At 44.8% G+C, this 18,135-nt stretch overlaps 1 protein-coding gene across 3 annotated transcripts in view; it reads left to right on the top strand.

Moving 5' to 3' along the window:
• The window catches only part of CUX2 (cut like homeobox 2), a 225,559-nt gene that overhangs the window by 49,440 nt on the left and 157,984 nt on the right, over positions 1–18,135 (top strand). The window lies entirely within an intron of this gene.

Genomic DNA, 18,135 nt, shown 5'->3' with positions numbered 1-18,135 from the left:
ATGAATGAATTATTCCCATGCCTTTCTGAAGGGGTATGCAATATGAGCGTTGGTACCCAGCACGCACTGGGGAAAAACCTCCGTCCCAGGACAAAGGGGGTCAGTGCTAGTTACCCACCCAGAGGTCTTGTGTGCAGTGAAGGTGTTTTGAGAAGCAGAAGGAAAGGGAGTGGAGTAACCCCTTTAAAGTAGCATCTCGGCAGTCTTCCCCGGAGGCAGTGTCAGTTTTGAGCTTAGTTGTGAATAAGTCCATACCTACAGCTGTCTTGTGTACTTGTCAGAAGAAGACAGGCAGCTGCCTGTTTTTCAGATCTTTCGTTATAATTAAAAGGGGGTGATAGTATTCACAGTTGACTTACCTTTGTAATAGAAAAACATGGTATTGTGTTAAGGTCTTTTAAGACCTGGATGAGTGTAGATGCTTGTGGCAGCTATAATTTGATCTGCTGTTTGAATTTCTGAACTATGTTTTTACTTCTTTCCTGGTTCATTTAAGGGTTTCATTCGGCAGCTAGACTGAATTCCCAGTCAAACCAATGGGAGTTTCAGGATGGGACAGGTTGTATGATACAGAAGAAACAAAACAAAAAACTCTCACTCAATTTCTTTTTTTAATGTTATGCAAGCTGAAAAAAGTGAATAATGATAACACTTGTATAGTGCCCCTTACCCAAGAATCTCCGAATGTATTACAGTATTGCCAATGTCAAATGTTCAAAAATCAGGAGTCGAGGGTCCTCCCTCCCAAAGTCACGAGATTGGTATAAAAATGAGATTTAAAAAAATTTTTTTTTTTAAATTTGCCTTCTGTTTTTTGAGCCTTTAGGGACCACATTTTTCAGTTTTTCTCTGCAGCCAGCAGTGCTAAAAACTGACTTTCTAAAAAGATAAGTTGAGATAATCACATGATTCCAGGAGCTGAAGTTTTAAGAAAAACACCAAATATTGTGACACTCATGCTAAAACATTGGTGCACATGCATGCATTGAGCCGCTCCACTCCTATGGCAGACAGTTAAGTAGGTGGCATTGTCCCTGTTTTACAAATGGAGAGCTAGATCTGCCATGGTTATAAATCAGTATAGTTCCTGGAGCTGCTCCAAGCAACAGCAGCCGAGGATCTGGCTTGCTCATAGTAAGGGGCAGGGAAGTTAAGTCACCTGCATGAGATTACAGAAGGAGTCCTCAACACAGCTGAGAAGAGGACCCAGAAATCCTCCCTCCCAGTGTTCTGCTCCAGCCACTACACACATGGGTCCTGGTTCCCCTCTCACCTGCACTGGTGAAAATCAGTATGAACTCCATTGAAATGGCTGGAGGTACACTGGTATGACCCAAGGCCGTGGCCCTTGGCCCGCAGTGCAGGCCTCTCTTTTCCATCCAAGGCACTTGAATGTACCCTTCCCCCACCCCTTGGTTGAACATCTTACTGCTTTCAAAATCTCTACAGTAACTAGCAATCTCAAATTTCCTGAAATCAGCATTTGCAGCCCAGAGATATCGCGTGGGTTTGCTGGTATTGATTCTTCCATGTGTTCTTTGGCATAATGTCAGATTTTTTGGATTAGATTTTCCAGACTTTCTGCTGGGAGTTGATCCTAAAAGAATTCCTTTTTTCTCGAGAGTTCTCTGTTCCATCTTGACTCCTTCGACCCTGCTCGCCTTCCTCCCGCTGCACGTCTTCAGCGGAGAAGGGGAAACGTGTTGTTTTATTTCTTTTCCTCCTGAGAGAACAACTCACTAGAGGCTGGAGATGACATTTTGCATGTTGCAGTCTCAGCTGAATAGCCTCAATGCACAATGCAAAGTCACTTTCTACCTTATACACAGCCCTGTTTTTTTCCCCAAGTTGTTTCAAACCAGCGCTTTGCAGTTGAATTTAATTGTGTCAGTTGGATTTGATAAAATATTAAGATCAACACCTCATGAGAGAAATTCAGGGTCAGATTTTCAATTGAGCCCTCATTTAAGCATCTAAGGGCATGTCTATGCCGTGGAGTAACGTGCACTCTGGGGGCGTGATTTCTAAAGCACACAATGTATTGCACACAAACTGGTCCATGGTGCTTGCTGGTGCTCACTAAAATTTCCCTAGTGTGCTTTAACATAGTACTGTTTCAAACGGCACTATGTGAACATGCACTAGGGAACTTTTAATGAGCACCATCAGGGTCTAGACGGACCAGTTAGTGTGCAACACGTTTGTGCGCATTAGAAATCAACCCCCGCCCCCATAGAGTGCCTTCCCCTGCCTTCAGAGCACCCTGAACTGAAGGGATCAGATTTTTCCGAAGTGCTCAGCAGCCAACTGCGCCCAGAGAGAAAAACGGCGAATGTCCCTGCCCCATTGAGGGTGATGGGAGCTGTTAGGTGGTGGGCACTTTAGATAATCTGACAATCGGCCCCAGTGCTGTAAAATGATGAATGCATCTAGTGAGTCATTAATTCAGCTCAGTGGAAGGTGCTTAGCACCTCGCAAGCTCAGATGCAGACCTGCTCTACACACTGTTTCAGTTAGGGTTGCTATTTTTGTTACCGCATAGTTAGACCCGTACAGCCCCTAGCACAGACGCCTTTATATGGTATAAAGATACCCCCTACCAGTATAGCTTATCTTCCTTCCTGGAAGGGAATCGACTGTATTAGCCGAACCACGTTTAGCTGCCTCCACACTAGGCTGTAGTGCTGAATTAAAGTGGTACAACTGTTGTGGGTAGACTAGGCCTCAGAGTTGGATCATGATGTCTTTTTGTTCTGTGTTTGCCAGCGCCAAGCACACAGAGTCCTGGTTGACGACTGGGGCTCCTAGATACTGCAGTCGTATCAATCAGAATGTTAGGGTGTTAGCCAGTAAAAGGAAACGCAGGACGTCAACCTGCTGTTGTGTATGATGCTTGTGGAGAAGGGCGCTGCCCTTAACGGGCTTGGGGGGTCTAGGAAAGTGAATTCCATTGTGGATGAGAGTGACAGTGATTTCCCCTGGCTCCTGTATGGGCTGCTTTCAACGCTTTTGATAAGTGCAGGTGATAGGCGATGCCTATTGATTTCTCCAGTTTCTGCCGTGAGGCAACTTGTCCTGAAAGCCAGTGACTCAGCAAAGAAGAAATACTTCCAAATTCAGGGAGGCGTCGGGGCTAGAAGGTAAAGGCAGCAGGCCAAGAACTTGGAGCAGCATGTCAGCTGGTCACACTATGGGCTGCTGCTGTTTGGAGCTGTCAGCAGAACACGCTGATTTACACTGCTGGGAATCTGACCTGCTGTGGATTATTCTGTGTAGTCTCAGCAGGGTCTGAAGGGGGCTTTAAAGAGAGGGAGCCTGACCCTGCTTTTAGTTTATCAGCATCAGTCTGCAGTAATTCTGCTGAGGTCAGGCGGGTTACTCTGGTTTTGCATTGGTGTGACTGAGATTAGTGACTGGTCCATAAGAGCACAAGGACCTTGTGAGATCTCAGCATCCCAGTGAAGCGTGAGGGAGAGGATGCCAGGACATACAAAGGGCCTAAGCAGTGACGTTAGCATCGGGCCTGCTTTCCCAACAGATTTTTATTTTTTTTTTTTTAAACATATACCAGTGGCTGATTGTCTCCATGTCTTTGGGGGGAGGGACAGCTCAGTGGTTTGAGCATTGGCCTGCTAAACCCAGGGTTGTGAGTTCAGTCCTTGAGGGGACCACTTAGGGATCTGGGGCAAAAATCAGTACTTGGTCCTGCTAGTGAAGGCAGGGGTCTGGACTCAATGACCTTTCGAGGTCCCTTCCAGTTCTATGAGATAGGTTGGTGGAGAAGCAGATGTGGGAGGAAGGGCAATAAGGGTTGAGAGGCCCTCAGCCCAAACAGTCCCACTTACCTGATCATCTTTCCTGCACCCCTGGCTCTGCTGAAGGAATAAGTAGCTCTGAAAAGTTGAATGTCTAGCAGAGATGGTCCTGAGCTGCAAAATTCAGAACCAGAACTACACTGAAACTGTTCCACACTCTGCAGAGGTTGGAATTCAGGCCCGTCTGTCAAATCCAGACCACAGCACAATCCTCAGCAATTCTGTGGTGTTGTGGGAACATTGGAACTGCCAGGCAGGATCTCACCCAGGGTCTGGCTTGTCTAGTATCCTGCCTCTGCCCGGCACCAGATGTTTTGGAGCAAGGTGCAAGGAACCTCACAGTAGGCAGATTGTAGGATAATCTACTCTCCTCTTACTCCCCAATAGAGTTTAATTCCTGAAGTCTGAGGTTTAATATTCCTTCCATAATTCGTGAGCATTAACTGTAGCAACTCTGGATACCCTTGATTTCCATCTCAATGTCCAGTGCCTTTCCTGAATCTTACTAAATTCTTGGCCCCAGGGACATTCTGGAGCAGTGAGTTCCACCATTTCATTATGTGCTGGGTGAAAAAATATTTCCATTTTGGTTTTGAATTTGCCACCTTTTAATTTCATTGACTTCTTGTTTTATGGGACAGGGAGAATAGCATCGCCTGATCTCCCTTCTCTAGACCCTTCAATATTTCATTGCCTTTTATGTACCCTTTTATTCATAATTCATAATTATAATGCCAGCAAGTTAAAGTATGGATTGGATGACTGGACTATAAGGTGAGTAGAAAGCTGGCTAGATTGTCGGGCTCAACAGGTAGTGATCAATGGCTCAATGTCTAGTTGGCAGCCGGTATCAAGTGGAGTGCCCCAAGGGTCGGTCCTGGGGCCGGTTTTGTTCAACATCTTCATTAATGATCTGGATCTGGATCTGCACCCTCAGCAAGTTCACGGATGACACTAAACTGTGGGGAGAGGTAGATATGCTGGAGGGTAGGGATAAGGCCCAGAGGCACCTTGACAAATTGGAGGATTGGACCAAAAGAAATCTGATGACGTTCAACAAGGTCAAATGCGGAGTCCTGCACTTAGGACGGAAGAATCCCATGCACTGCTACAGGCTGGGGACCATCTGGCTAAGTGGCAGTTCTGCACAAAAGGACCTGGGGATTACAGTGGACGAGAAGAGTCAACAGCGTGCCCTTGTTGCCAAGATGGCTAGTGGCATATTGAGTTGCATTAGTAGGAGCATTGCCAGCAGATCGAGGGAAGTGATTATTCCCCTCTATTAGGCACTGGTGAGGCCTCAACTGGAGTATTGCATCCAGTTTTGGTCCTCCTATTACAGAAAGTATTTGGACAAATTGGAGAGAGTCCCAGCGGAGGGCAACGAAAATGATTAGGGGGCTGAGACACATGGCTTATGAGGAGAGGCTGAGGGAACTGGGCTTATTTAGTCTGCAGAAGAGAAGAGTGACGGGGGATTTGATAATAGCCTTCAATGACCTGAAGGGGAATTCTAAAGAGGATGGCGCTCAGATGTTCTCAGTGGTTGCAGATGACAGAACAAGGAGCAATGGTCTCAAGTTGCAGTGGGGGAGGTCTCGGTTGGATATTAGGAAACACTATTTCACTAGGAGGGTGGTGAAGCACTGGAATGGGTTACCTAGGGAGGTGGTGGAATCTCCATTTTTAGAGTTTTTTAAGGCCCAGCTTGACAAAGCCCTGGCTGGGATGATTTAGTTGGTGCTGGTCCTGCTTTGAGCAGGGGGTTGGACTAGATGACCTCCTGAGGTCTCTTCCAACCCTAATCTTCTATGATTCTTTCTTGGGCAAACAGTCGCAGTTTATGGAGGGGATGGTATGATGGGATAGCCTAATTTTGGCAATTAATTGGTCTTTGACTATTAGCAGTAAATATGCCCAATGACCTGTGATGGGATGTTAGATGGGGTGGGATCTTAGTTACTACAGAGAACTCTTTCCTGGGTGTCTGGCTGGTGAGTCTTGCCCACATGCTCAGGGTTTAGCTGATGGCCATATTTGTGGTTGGCAAGGAATTTTCCTCCAGGGCAGATTGGCAGAGGCCCTGGGGGTTTTTGCCTTCCTCTGCAGCATGGGGCACAGGTCACTTGCTGGAGGATTCTCTACACTTTGAAGTCTTTAAACCACGAGTTGAGGACTTCAGTAGCTCAGACATAGGTTAGGGGTTTGATACAGGGTGAGATTCTGTGGCCTGCATTGTGCAGGAGGTCAGACTAGATGATCATAACGGTCCCTTCTGACCTTGAACAGAATTATAGAATCATAGACTTTAAGGTCTCTTCATGTGAGCGTTTTTTCTAGGCTCTTGATCTTTGTCACCCCTCTCTGAACCTTCTCTAGTTCTGCAGTCTCCTTTTTGAGATGGGGTTTGCAGTATGGGTCACAGTATCCACCACTGATTTTTATAATAGCATTATAATATTCTCCATCCTACTCTTTATGCATCCTAACATTTTGCTTGCTTTTCTGACCGCAGCTGCCCATTGCACAAAGGTTTTCGTTGAGCTCAGCAGTGATGCCCAGGTCCCTTTCTTGAGTGGATATGCTTAATTTAGAAGCTTCTGAAGTGTCTGAGCAGTATAAATTTTGCCCTGCAATGTGCTTTACTTTGCATTTTATCAGTGCTGAATTTCATTTGCCTTTGTGTTGCCCATTCACCTAGCTTGTTTAGGTCTCCAAAGTTCCTCACAAGCTGCTGTAGTCCTGAGTAACCTAAATAACTTTGTGTTATCTGCAAAGGGTGGGGATCTTGAACAGTGCTTGAGTGCCCTTTCTCTTGCTGAACTTGAATGTATGAGCCTGGTTAGCTACACCGAGCTACTCTTGGGCCCTCAGCCTCAGAGACAGAGGCATTGCCGAGTTCTGAGCCTGCCTCTGAAACTGATTTCCTCTTTGGCTTTGGACAAATCATTTTGTATTTCTGTAAAGTGAGGATAATAATTCTGGCCTAACTGCTGACCAGAGTGTTGAGGATCAATTATGGTATTGCCAACACTAGGCATTCAAAACTGAGTCAGGGCCTCGAAAATAATGATTGGCTTGAAAATGAGAATTTTTTTTTTAAATTGGATTCTGTTTGTTTTCCTTCTGTTCTTTGAACCTTACGGGTCACATTTTTAAGCTTTGTCCAAAACCATAAGAGCTCATATGGTGAGTCTCACGGAATCATGTGATTCCAGGGGCTGAGACTTGAAGAAAATCTCCAGGTTTCATGAGTGGGAAGAACCAGAATTATTGTTTTTTAAAGTCCTTTGAAGGTGAAAAGAGCTATGCAAATACTAAATATTATTTAATTAGCTGTTACCACACAAGAAAGAGAGCTTATAGTTATCGTAGATGGTTGTCTGAAAACTTCTGCTCAATGCACAGCAGTGGTCAAAAAGACTAACAGTATATTAGGAACTATGAGGAAAGGGTTAGAAGATAAGAGAGAAAATGTCATAATGCCACTATATAAATCCATGGTACGTCCACACCTTGAATACTGTGGCAAGTTCTGGTCACTCCCTCTCAAAAAGAACATAGTGAAACTGGAAAGGGTACAGAGAAGGGCAACAAGATGATCAGGGATATGGAATGGCTTCAGTATGAGGAGAGACTAAAAAGATTAGGGCTGTTCATCTTAGAAAAGAGATGACCAAGGGGAGCCGGGGGGATATGATAGAGGTCTATAAAACCATGAATAAAGTGACCAGAGAATTGTTATTTATAATACCTCCAATACCATAACCAGGAGTTACCTGACAAAGTTAATACAAACGAGGAAGTACTTTTTTATACAATGCACAACGAACCTGTGGAACTCATTGCCATGGGATGTTGTGGTGGCCAAAAGAATAAATTAATTCCAAAAAGAACTGGATAGGTTCATGGAGGAGGATAGCTCCATCAATGATATTAGCCAACATAGTCAGGTTCGCAACCCCATGCTTAGGGCGACCCTAAACCTCTGACTATCAGGTGCTGGGAAGGAAGACAGGGTAGATTACTGCATAATTGCACTATTCTGTATATTTTCCCTGAAGCTCTGGTGAGGGCCACTGTTGGAGACAAGGTAGTGGGGAGGATGGATCATCGTCTTACCCAGTGTGGCTGTTCTTATGTTCATATTTATCCTCTCAGGCTGGAATTCTATATACACTATTGCTGGAGACAAGATGGTTAAAAACTGACAAGGTTTTTAAAAAAAAGTCTTAAAAGTGTAATACTTTAAACTGACAATGTTCTGTTTAATAAAGTGATTTATTTTGCAATAACTAATCTGAAACAGAAGCAGGTAAAATTCATTCCTAGTGCAACTGTGCTGACTTCAGCTAAGTTAAATCAGACCTGAATTTGGCCCAAGTGTGTCTAATTAAAAACAACAGTACCTTTTTTTTCTATTTTGAGTGTTGGGTTCACGTACAAATTCCATATGAGCAGCTGCAGAGAATTTACATGACATATTGAAATCATTAGGTTACAGCTAGTAATTAGGTTTACGTGAGGGCTTTTTTTCACCCCTCTCTTTCTATGTTGGGCCTGTGTCTCTAGCAGAGACTTTTTTTTCAGTTCAGAGTTGGTATTGTTTTGGTAAGTTTACTTTGTTCCATTTTTTAAAATCTTTTCCTGTGCTCTGCTTGCCTGTAAGGCATAGATTGTACGTGGTTAATGACTTAACAGGAATTTATTTTTAAATCAGAATTTCAAGTATCAAGCTAACATATCTGTACGTCTGTTTTAGGAAGCATGAAAGTTACTCCAGGGTCAGAGAGTACAATAGGTGGCACATCTCACTGTCTATATCCTCTCCCAAAAGGAAATGGTGCATTGTGTTCCTGGTGTTCTAACTCACCGGAGTGTTGTATAGTGGTGATATTAGACAAACAACGACTAACTCCTCCATGTTCCCAGAGGATCCGATTCTGGCCCCATTAAAGTTAATGGTAAAACTTCCATTGCCTTTAATGGTGTCAGATCTGGGCACATATTGAACCCTTGGGGCCTGATTCTCATTCACAGTAAGGGCTCTTTAAGCTACTCTGGCAGTGCAGAGGGGCCTAGAAATGGGTGTAAAATTGCAGCACCCCCTGGTGCAAGGTGCCTTTTCATGTCAGAATGGCATAAAGGGGTCTTAGTGCAAATGAGCATCAGCCTGCAGGCCTGGCCGTGCACTCTCCTATTAGCATGGCCCTGCCCCACCTGACAGTGCTCCGCAGTGTGAGAGCTGCACAAGCAGGCCCTTGGTTAGCGATGTGCTGCCCTAATGGTGATCATGGTGCAAGTCGTGTTGGCAGCAGCCCCGACACCTGTAACAACTCCGGTCCCGATGTCTAACTGCTCCAACATCTTACAGCTTCAAAGAGATTTTCCCGTGGGAGGTGCCCTTAGTCACCACAAGCTACTGCTTAGTCATAGCCAGAAATGCTACATGAGATATTGCACTGTGAGTGCATGGGTATAATGTGGAGATGAAGCCATGACCCTCCTGTATAATAGAGCTACCAAGTCGTGGATACCAAAAGTGCTGGAAGGCTCATTAGCTAAAGAAACTGCCAGTATCTCCTGTTGTGGGAGGAACCCCTTCACCCCCACCAGGTATCAATTTCTATTTCATTACACTTCTGTTCAATACGTTATCAACACCATGACTCAGGCAGCTAGAATGTGAGCCAGATACAAACCCTTGACGTCAGAAACGGGCTCAGTTCGGTTAGGCCCTACAATATTTATGAAGAATGTTTCCCATTCAGGAGTTCCTGAGAGACAGAAGTTTGTCTCGCTGGTATTTTTTGAACGTGGTGGGGAATAGGCATCAGGTAAACGAAGCTCAACGAAATGGAAATGCCAACATAAGCCTGGATTTTATTGACACATGATAGTTTCAGGGAATGTAGAAGAAAATGGAATGAATCATTGTTCGTGTGACCCAAAGTGGAGAGAACCTGATCGCAGTTGTATTCTCTTAATAGGCAGGTGCTAAGGCATAACCATTGCTTCTCCTTCCCAAACTCTATTGGCTGCTCAAATCTGCTCTTTCCGCCTGCTGGTTCACCAATCCCTTTTCGTGGGGCAATGTCACTGCAGGATTCATTCAATAAGAAAACGGAGGGGTGCTCAAAAGGGGCCTCTCTGTTTAATGGCCTGGCTCGTGTGTGTTTGCGCTGCACTGCCCTCTAATGGATGGAATTGGAACTGCCCAACTGTGTGTCAGAGACCCCAGGCTGCTGACAGGTAGTAACAATTCTCCTTCATCTTGAATAGCAGAGCCCTGTGCTGTTGCAGCAGGAGGGTATCAGTGCTGAGGTTGTGAGTGGCTGTTGTGTGCAGCACAGCGATGATCATAAGTGTGGGGTGGCCACACCTGTTCCAGCATTCTGCACATCATGTAAATGGACACAGATGCTGACGAGCATGTGGTTCAGAATAGCCCCCTCTTCCTCCGTGCACTGCTCTCTGTCAGTTGCATTTGCATCTCTCCTGCTGGCCTCCTTTTGCAGAAGCTGGCAGTCCCAAAGAGGGGACCAGATCTCTCCTTGGTGTAAATGGGCATAGCCCCACTGTAGTCAGTGAAACTACACTGAGCTACAGCAGCAGAGAATCTGGCTTGGGGTTCAGAGTGAGACACTGGATGATCCTTCCCTATGTGTGTGTTGCTTTCACCAGCTGCTAAATGCTGGGACTGCTTTTCCATCCGATCCCTGTTGCCGTGTTTCATACCGTGAAAAGGGAGATGCTATGGGAGGAGAAGGGGGAAGATCTGCAGCTGCAGAATAATTTTCTTGTCTTTGGAAGCCTTGGCTGAGAAATCTTCACCTTTTAGAACTCGCTGCCTGGTTACAGGTTTCAGAGTGGTAACCGTATTAGTCTATATCAGCAAAACAACCAGAAGTTCTTGTGGCACCTTAGAGACTAACAAATTTATTTGGGCATGAGCTTTTGTGAGCTAAAACCCGCAGCTTACTGACCTGGGTTAATGCATCTGTGCTAGAGAAACTAGGGCTGGGATTTTCAAAGGAGCCTAGTTCAATAGGGGTTGGGTGCCGAATTCCCTTAGGCTCTTTCGGAAAGTCCCAGCTCAAACAGAGAGGTAGGGAAATGACCATTTCATCCCTCTAAGGCTGCATGCCTGGCAGGTACTATTCCTGTCCCATGAAACAGCAAATTTGATATCTGATCCTAGAGGAGATATTATTCATTTTAATTCTGATGGATTAGTTCTAAAGCCTGTTTGTGGATTGATCTCATAGTCACATTCCACTCCTCCTTATCAGAAAGCATTGGGCTTGAGCTGATAAAGCTGAAAGCTTTGTTTGGAAATGGTGAGATTTGGAAGGGCTAAGTATTTTAAGAACCGTCAGCATCATCACGTGAAAATGAAACGCGACCCACCGGCATGATGAAAACTCAGCTCCAAGCTTCCAGGACTTGCATGCTTCCAGGACAAGATCCATTTGGGATCAGGCTGCTGGGGATGGGCTCCCGTGCTAGTGTTTGGGAGGGAAGTGAGATTCACATGCAGTGCTGCAGTTACTTCACTTCCTGTGCTCAGTCATGGAATCGGTGCTGATTTGGCTTTGGGCTCAATACGAACTGAAGTGGAGCTGTTTGTAACTTCACCAGCTGTTGAATTTCTTTCTCTTTGATGGTCTCAGCAGATACCCATGGTCCTAAATTGCGCATAGGTGCACCTACATGCATAACCCAATGGTGATAAGTTACATGTGCCCCTTCTGTGCATGATCCACAGAGTATGAGTTTCTGTTACAACTCTTCTCTACAGAACCTGCCTCTTTAGCCCAAGCTTTTAGCTTTAAAGGTCTCCAGTTCAATCTGTAATGTTGACCAAAATGGTAGCTGCCACGTAGCGAGAACTGTCGTGGGCCTCAGAGGCTCAGGACAAGCTTCCTCTTCCATCTAGGACATATGTTACATGCCTGATCCACAGCATACCCTAAGCAGTGGGTTGCACATCTTGTGTCCTCAACCCTCACCCAAATCTTTATCCAGTGGATACTGCCTCCTGTTGTCTCTTTGAACCTATCAGATATACGTATCAAATACACCATGAACTGAATCCAGTCTAGGAGCTGAATCTGCAGATAGTATTTATAACGAGCCCATTGATGTAGTATCTAAATATTGCTGGTGGTTTTTCCTGAAGTACAGTTGTTGTTGACGACCTCCAGGGGATGTGCTGGTTGTCCTCTACTGTTCTTAATCACTGAGGTGTCGCATCACTAGGCACCGCAGAAATAAGGAACTAATACGTTCAGGGTATTACGATCAAGCAAAAGTTCTTTATTTAGTGCCCTGCTCCTTCACACCAGCAGTCAGGGATCTTCTGCTCCTTGTCCCAGCCCCTCCCCCCAGTGTGAGTTCCAAACATCCTGATGGATGGCCTTGTGAAACTGATTGGACACCTGTGTGCTACCAGACGGGCGCATGTTTAGCTACCTCCTCTGCAGAGTCAATCTCTCTGTAGTTCTTTCCCCCAACAGCTTGTGTAGTGAGAGTCCCCAGTCTAGCCGTTCTCCAACCTGGGCAAACTCTGTAGCCCACCTTCCAGCATAGCAGAGTGCTACTGCAACACACGTGCTGGGCATTGCATTCAGTTCTGCAGCTTTAAAGGCCTCCAGCTCCTCTCCAATCTGCCCTGTGGAGCACTTTTCCACATAGCGTAGTTCACAGTCCTGTGGAACCACTTGCTTGGAAGTATTGGGCACTGGCTGCTCTCAGAGACAGGACACTGGGTGAGATGGGCTACTTGTCTGATTGGTAAGGCAACACCCGTGATACCAAGGGAGAACCACTGACCACGGAGAATACAGTATGCTCTGGAGGCCCTTAAATTTCAGAGGGGAAAGCTTACCCTAAACTGTTAGCATCCAACTGCACAGCGTTGGTGACTTGATCAGTGGTTAGTATTTATACCGTGCTAGTGTTTGAGCAACATCATTTTATATTCCAAAATGACGGGGCTTTTGTGCTTAATTTTAGCCACTAAATATGGCACATTTATAGATGCTGCTCAAGCCAAATCATGGTAGCTTTGTTAGGCAAGTCAAAAAAAGAAAGGCAGGCACATTTCTGATGCTATCTCTTAACAGACTCTGTTAAAAAAATTAATGCAAGCAAGCTTTTGAGAGTTGCACGGTCTTCATCAGAGCACTGAGAGCCTGTGTTTGAGATTAAACCTCACATTTCATTTTTATATGCTGTGCTTAATCCAATAATGATTTCATGTTACAAACTGCAATAATATCTTTCAGCATAGTTAATCAGAATAGACTTAATGCTGTCACTATTTATTAACCTTTGTTGAAAAGCAAGAAGTTTTCCTACTTATCTGTGATTGTTGCTCTTGTCAGGCTCTATCAAGTGAAAAAACAGATTTGGCATTCATTAAAACTGTGAGAATTCTGTAATGACAATTGAAACTACATGGTGTTTGGTGCATGAAATCTTTGTTCTATTCACTGTGATAGCTGTGAAAACTGAGCAGGGATCGAGTAACCCAAACTGCTAGTTCAAAAGACTTTAAGTTTATTTGCCATCGAATGTATCTAACCACTGTATAACAAAGCTGCCCAGTAAATGACGGGACTCCAGCCGTATACAGTATCCAGACAAAGGAAGCCCTTTATTTGAAGCAGCAGAATGGCCTTTTGGTATCAGGTGGTACAGAAAAAGGGGTGAATTCAGACACGGAGCTCTTCAGCTTGATCAGACTCATAGTGCAGCCCAAATGCCCCAGTTCTGTACCCCCAAAACTTTAGGAAGGTTTGGATCCCAATTTCTTGGCTTAGTATCACCCCTTATCCCTTTCTCAGGCAAAATTTCCATTAACATCTTGGTAGTTTTGCCTGAGGAAGGACTGCAGAATTTGGGCTATTTCCAGCATGGGCCTATACTACATTCAGCTTTTCAGTGTAGGCGTCATATTGCCTTGTGAATAGGGTCATTTTATAGATGGAGTAACTGAGGCACAGAGAAGTTAAGAGAATTCCTTAAGGTTGAATGCAGGACATGGGATCCAGGTTCCCCGAACCCCAGCCACTAACCCGCAGCTGTTAGTTGGGATTATGTTTTGCAGATGGAGGTGGATTTCATAACTGATAATAGTTGAAATGTGTCTGTACCCTCAATCCAGGACCTGGGCTGAAGCCAGTAGAAACCAATAGAAAGACTTGCATTGAGTTTTGGATCAGGCCCTTTGGCATAGTTACATCTTGAGGCATGAGGCCTTATGAATAGTTTAGTTGAGGAAGCCTCCAAAGAAGAACTGAATCCCAAGTAACCCTGGTACCCATTTAATAAGACAAGATTCCTATCATCATTTGAGTTACCTGCACAAATCTATCACTTTAAGGAAAGAACACTTCTGCCATATGGGACCATTGCGCCACTCAGCAGCCAGTCAGGCGTTTCCTGCGGTCCGAGAGCTGCACTGTGTGACTGTCTTATCAAACGAACTGTGGAGGGAAAGCCTGGGTCTCATGGCTAACGCAAAGGCTGGTGGAGCTGACTTCCACTCTTGGGCTTGTTGTGCGACCACAAGGGAGTCTTTCCCCCTCCCGGGGACTCATTTTCTTCCTGACAATAGTGTTCCCGTCTTGCAAGGGAGCTGTGAGGCTTAATTCTTGCTTGTGTGATGTTTTGGATGAAAGGCACCTTGTAAGTGTATAGTAATGAGAATACCATGTTTTTCATAGACTGGCCACCTCTGTGATCTGCTTTCTCCTCATTTTACAAATGGGGAAACTGAGGCACGGAGTGGTGAAAGTGACTTGCCCAACATCACCCAGCAGGGGCAGTGTCAGGATCAGAACTGAGGTCTCCTGAGTCCCAGTATGGGGTTTATCTACTAGGCCACACTGCTTGATGTTACTGAGGTTTCTCAGGAGCCTGGGGACCACGGATGTGGTGTGGAGATAATGATTTGTAATGGTGATAATTGAAATGCATATGTCAGCAAAGACACAAATAACCAGTGGGTGGACAGGTGCTGCTATTTATGTGGGAGGAATGAAGCAGTTTGAAGTGTATGTTTTTTGAGGCTGTGTGGTAATAAAAGGTTGTTGCATGTCGGGATCTCAAAATTCAATATTCTCATGTTTGCCTCATATTGCAAAGAAGTCTGTGCTGGAATTGGCTTGTAGGAGCATCTGGAATTAATGAGCCAGTTTGGTACAGTGCAGAAATCAATATTTCCTGCATTAATTGCACTATGTTTGAGCTTTGTCCTTTTATTTTGAGTTATGTAGTTACAACGGGAGATGTCTCTCTCAAACAGTAGTCCTCCATCTCCTGGGAAAAGGGCCTTTCTCCTGGCGCCAAGCGTGCTCCTAGGGCTTTGTTGGCATAGCGTGTGGCACCTCTGTCACAAGCACCACTGTTTGGGGCCTATTTGATATGCCCTACCTGAGTGGCTCTGAGACAGGGAGGCTTGGAGCAGTGGGTAGGGGATACAATTCTTTTTGGAGTAACTGGTTTTGAATGTGGTCCTGGTTGGTAGGGACTGGCAGTGACTCCTAAGTGGTAGTCTGTCTGAAGTGAGCTGATGGGCTCAGTCCAATGTCCGTTAGTGCAGAGACAGAGCTGCTTTCTGCTCCCAGAATGGTGGCTGTGATGGAGCTGAAGTTGTTCTGAAATGTCTGGATCCTGTCTGTTGCCCTGCCTCTGGGGATGTTTACAGTGCGAATATATTGAGTTAGCTGAATAGGGGCCTCTCAGGAAAAACAAGCAGGAAGAATGGCTTGAGAGAAGCCACCCCTCAGAAAAAAACACTTGAGGGGTGATAAGGGACAATGCCCAAATTGTTGGCTTTGAATATTTGACGACCTCCCCTGTCAGCCTGCAAAATTAGTTCTGTCCAGGAGAGCCGAAGCCTGCGAATGCAGATGAACAAAAGGACTATAGCAGTTTTAAAAGGGTCTTTCTCAAGAGAGCAGGAGAGCTGTTCAGGGAAACAGGACTTAGGTGCAGGCACCCGCTGGTGTGCCTAAAGAAGCTAGGCTTGCCTGTTGTTGTCAGGGAGTGATGAGCCTATAGGTAAGAGAAACATGCATGGAGACTGTGGCTTTAAAATCCTGTTCTCTGCATGCTTTGTCACTACTTCTACAATAAACCATACTTTGGTTTTAAGAAAGCTGTTTGGTCACTGAATGCCAGAGCCCTAAGGGAAGAACCGGAGGCACCAGAACTGCGGGGTAAGCATGGTTGGTACACAGGGTGTGGTAGCCTAGGGCCTGGTCTATGTGTAGGAGGATTGCGGCGTTCCGCCCCAGGATAGGTAAAGGCACAAGGCCTGGCACCCGACTGAGGGGGTGCGCTCAGACAGGCCAGGAATGGCTGAGAGGTTTAGCTAGCCCTGCAGGTGTGTGCCAAGCTCACATTGATACTATGTACGTGTTCTGCTGAGAGCTGATTTCTGTTTTCAAGGCTATCAGTTGGATCTGGCACCTTTCAGGAATACTAGAGGCCTAAGCTGGAAGTCCTGGAGGAGAACTCTTGTAGATCTCTGTGGGAGGTTTTTCAGGAACAGGACTCAGTAAAAACATCAGGACAGGACTCTCCAAATACACCTAAAAGGAACAAGAAATTCCGGGTTGGAGAAGTTTTGGGGGAAAGGGATTAGATTTGGAGTCAGGAAGCAGGGTCACGGGGAAGCTGTTTGAAAGGTAGGTTAATGTTCAGACAAGTATCCAAACTTCTGGATGCTTATCTGCCCTGAACCTCGACAGTGTCTGCATTTGCCAGTCATGAATATTAATACAGCAGTGTGGCTATTGCTTCCTTGAAACACTTGCCTCTCGTCTTGACTAAAGTAGAGGCTAGAGAACTATGCTATGGTATTCACTATCCTAGATGGCCAGGACCTGCTGAGACATCAAGTACAATCTGTAGCATCAAGCTGGAAATATGTCACTGTACTTTCTATATAGTGGGTGCTGTTAAGAACTCGGCATTCGCCACCTAGGATACTGGTGGTACTTAGCCTGGGAGAGATCACAGCCCTGCAGTCAGCCTTGATTCAGCAAAACGCTCTCCGGGTTTAACTCTAATCATGTGCTTAAGTCCTTCTCTATCCAGTGAAGAACTGAAGCATGTTCTGAAGGCTCCTTGAAATCAACAGGACCTAAGAGTGTGCTTAAGTGCTTTGCTGAATCAGAGCATCAGTGTGGAGTGGTAAGTGTGGTGTTTTTAATGGCACTCATTTTGGCTTGAATGTCTCCCCTGAGTATGCCAGAACTACCATTAGAGCTTGTCTCCACCATCAAAATGTGCCTCCTAGTAGCCAACCTAGAAGTATCCTTTTTAACTTAAATCCATTTCTCCTTGTTTTACATTGGTGTCCAATGGACATAGATCTTTTCCTTTATTCTCATTATTACTCTTTATATGGCGTTATCAGGCCCAGTTTTCAAACTAACTAGTCTAAATTCATCTTCGTATTCCACATTTATGTACTCAAATTGGCCCTGAGATGCAAGAAGTTTATTTGTAATCGAGTGCTTGCATTCAGAGTTGGGTGCCCCAAAGTGGGCCTCTGTAGAAAAAATTTGGACCTCGGTCTTCCACAGTCCCCAGTTAAATCAGTATGTAGTATGAGTTTATACTCTATGATCTGGGTTAATCAGACATAGTTCACTGTTCAAAAAAAAAACAAAAACTGAGCTTTCCAGATTTTTGATCTTTGTGTCCAAGAGTTTGTATTAATAATACCCATGGGTGTGTGTGTGTGTGTGCATGTTTTGCATTGTCATCAGCTGTAAATATGATATAAATTTAATCAATATCTGCTAGAAAGACAGAAGATACTTTTCCAATAGGATTTTCAGGTAGTGGGAAGCTTTTACTAGTTGATGTGAGCTCTGTACCTTCATTGGCAGGATTGCTACATGTAATTATGACAGATTGAAATTGCACGTCTGCAGAGAATTTACAGGTAATGATTATAATGTGAAAGTTTAATGTACTAAGGAAGTGTCACTTTCACAGCTCTGAGTAGAGCAGTTGAAAACCTGGAGGATAGTCTTGATTGAATTAATCTTAGCTAATAATTAGGAAATTCCATGAACTGAAAAATACTGAGATTTTATTTTAAGTGAGGAGAACGAGGTTCCCAAAGCAATGAAATGTAAGAGGTGTTTTACAGTAGTGAGCTGAGGTATTTGGTGTCGTTAGATATAGATATATTTTTTTTAATTACCATTGTCAAGATTATATGTAGTGCAGAGGTTTGTTCTCATCTTTCATGGGCACTCCAGTGGCTCAGATCCTTGAGTTCTCTCTCCAG

Source organism: Gopherus evgoodei, chromosome 13 (genome assembly GCF_007399415.2).
Source record: "Gopherus evgoodei ecotype Sinaloan lineage chromosome 13, rGopEvg1_v1.p, whole genome shotgun sequence".
In the NCBI taxonomy this organism is placed as follows: Eukaryota; Metazoa; Chordata; order Testudines; family Testudinidae; genus Gopherus; species Gopherus evgoodei.
The sequence above is the reverse complement of the archived record's forward strand: the minus strand, read 5'-3'. Positions and strand labels throughout refer to the sequence as shown.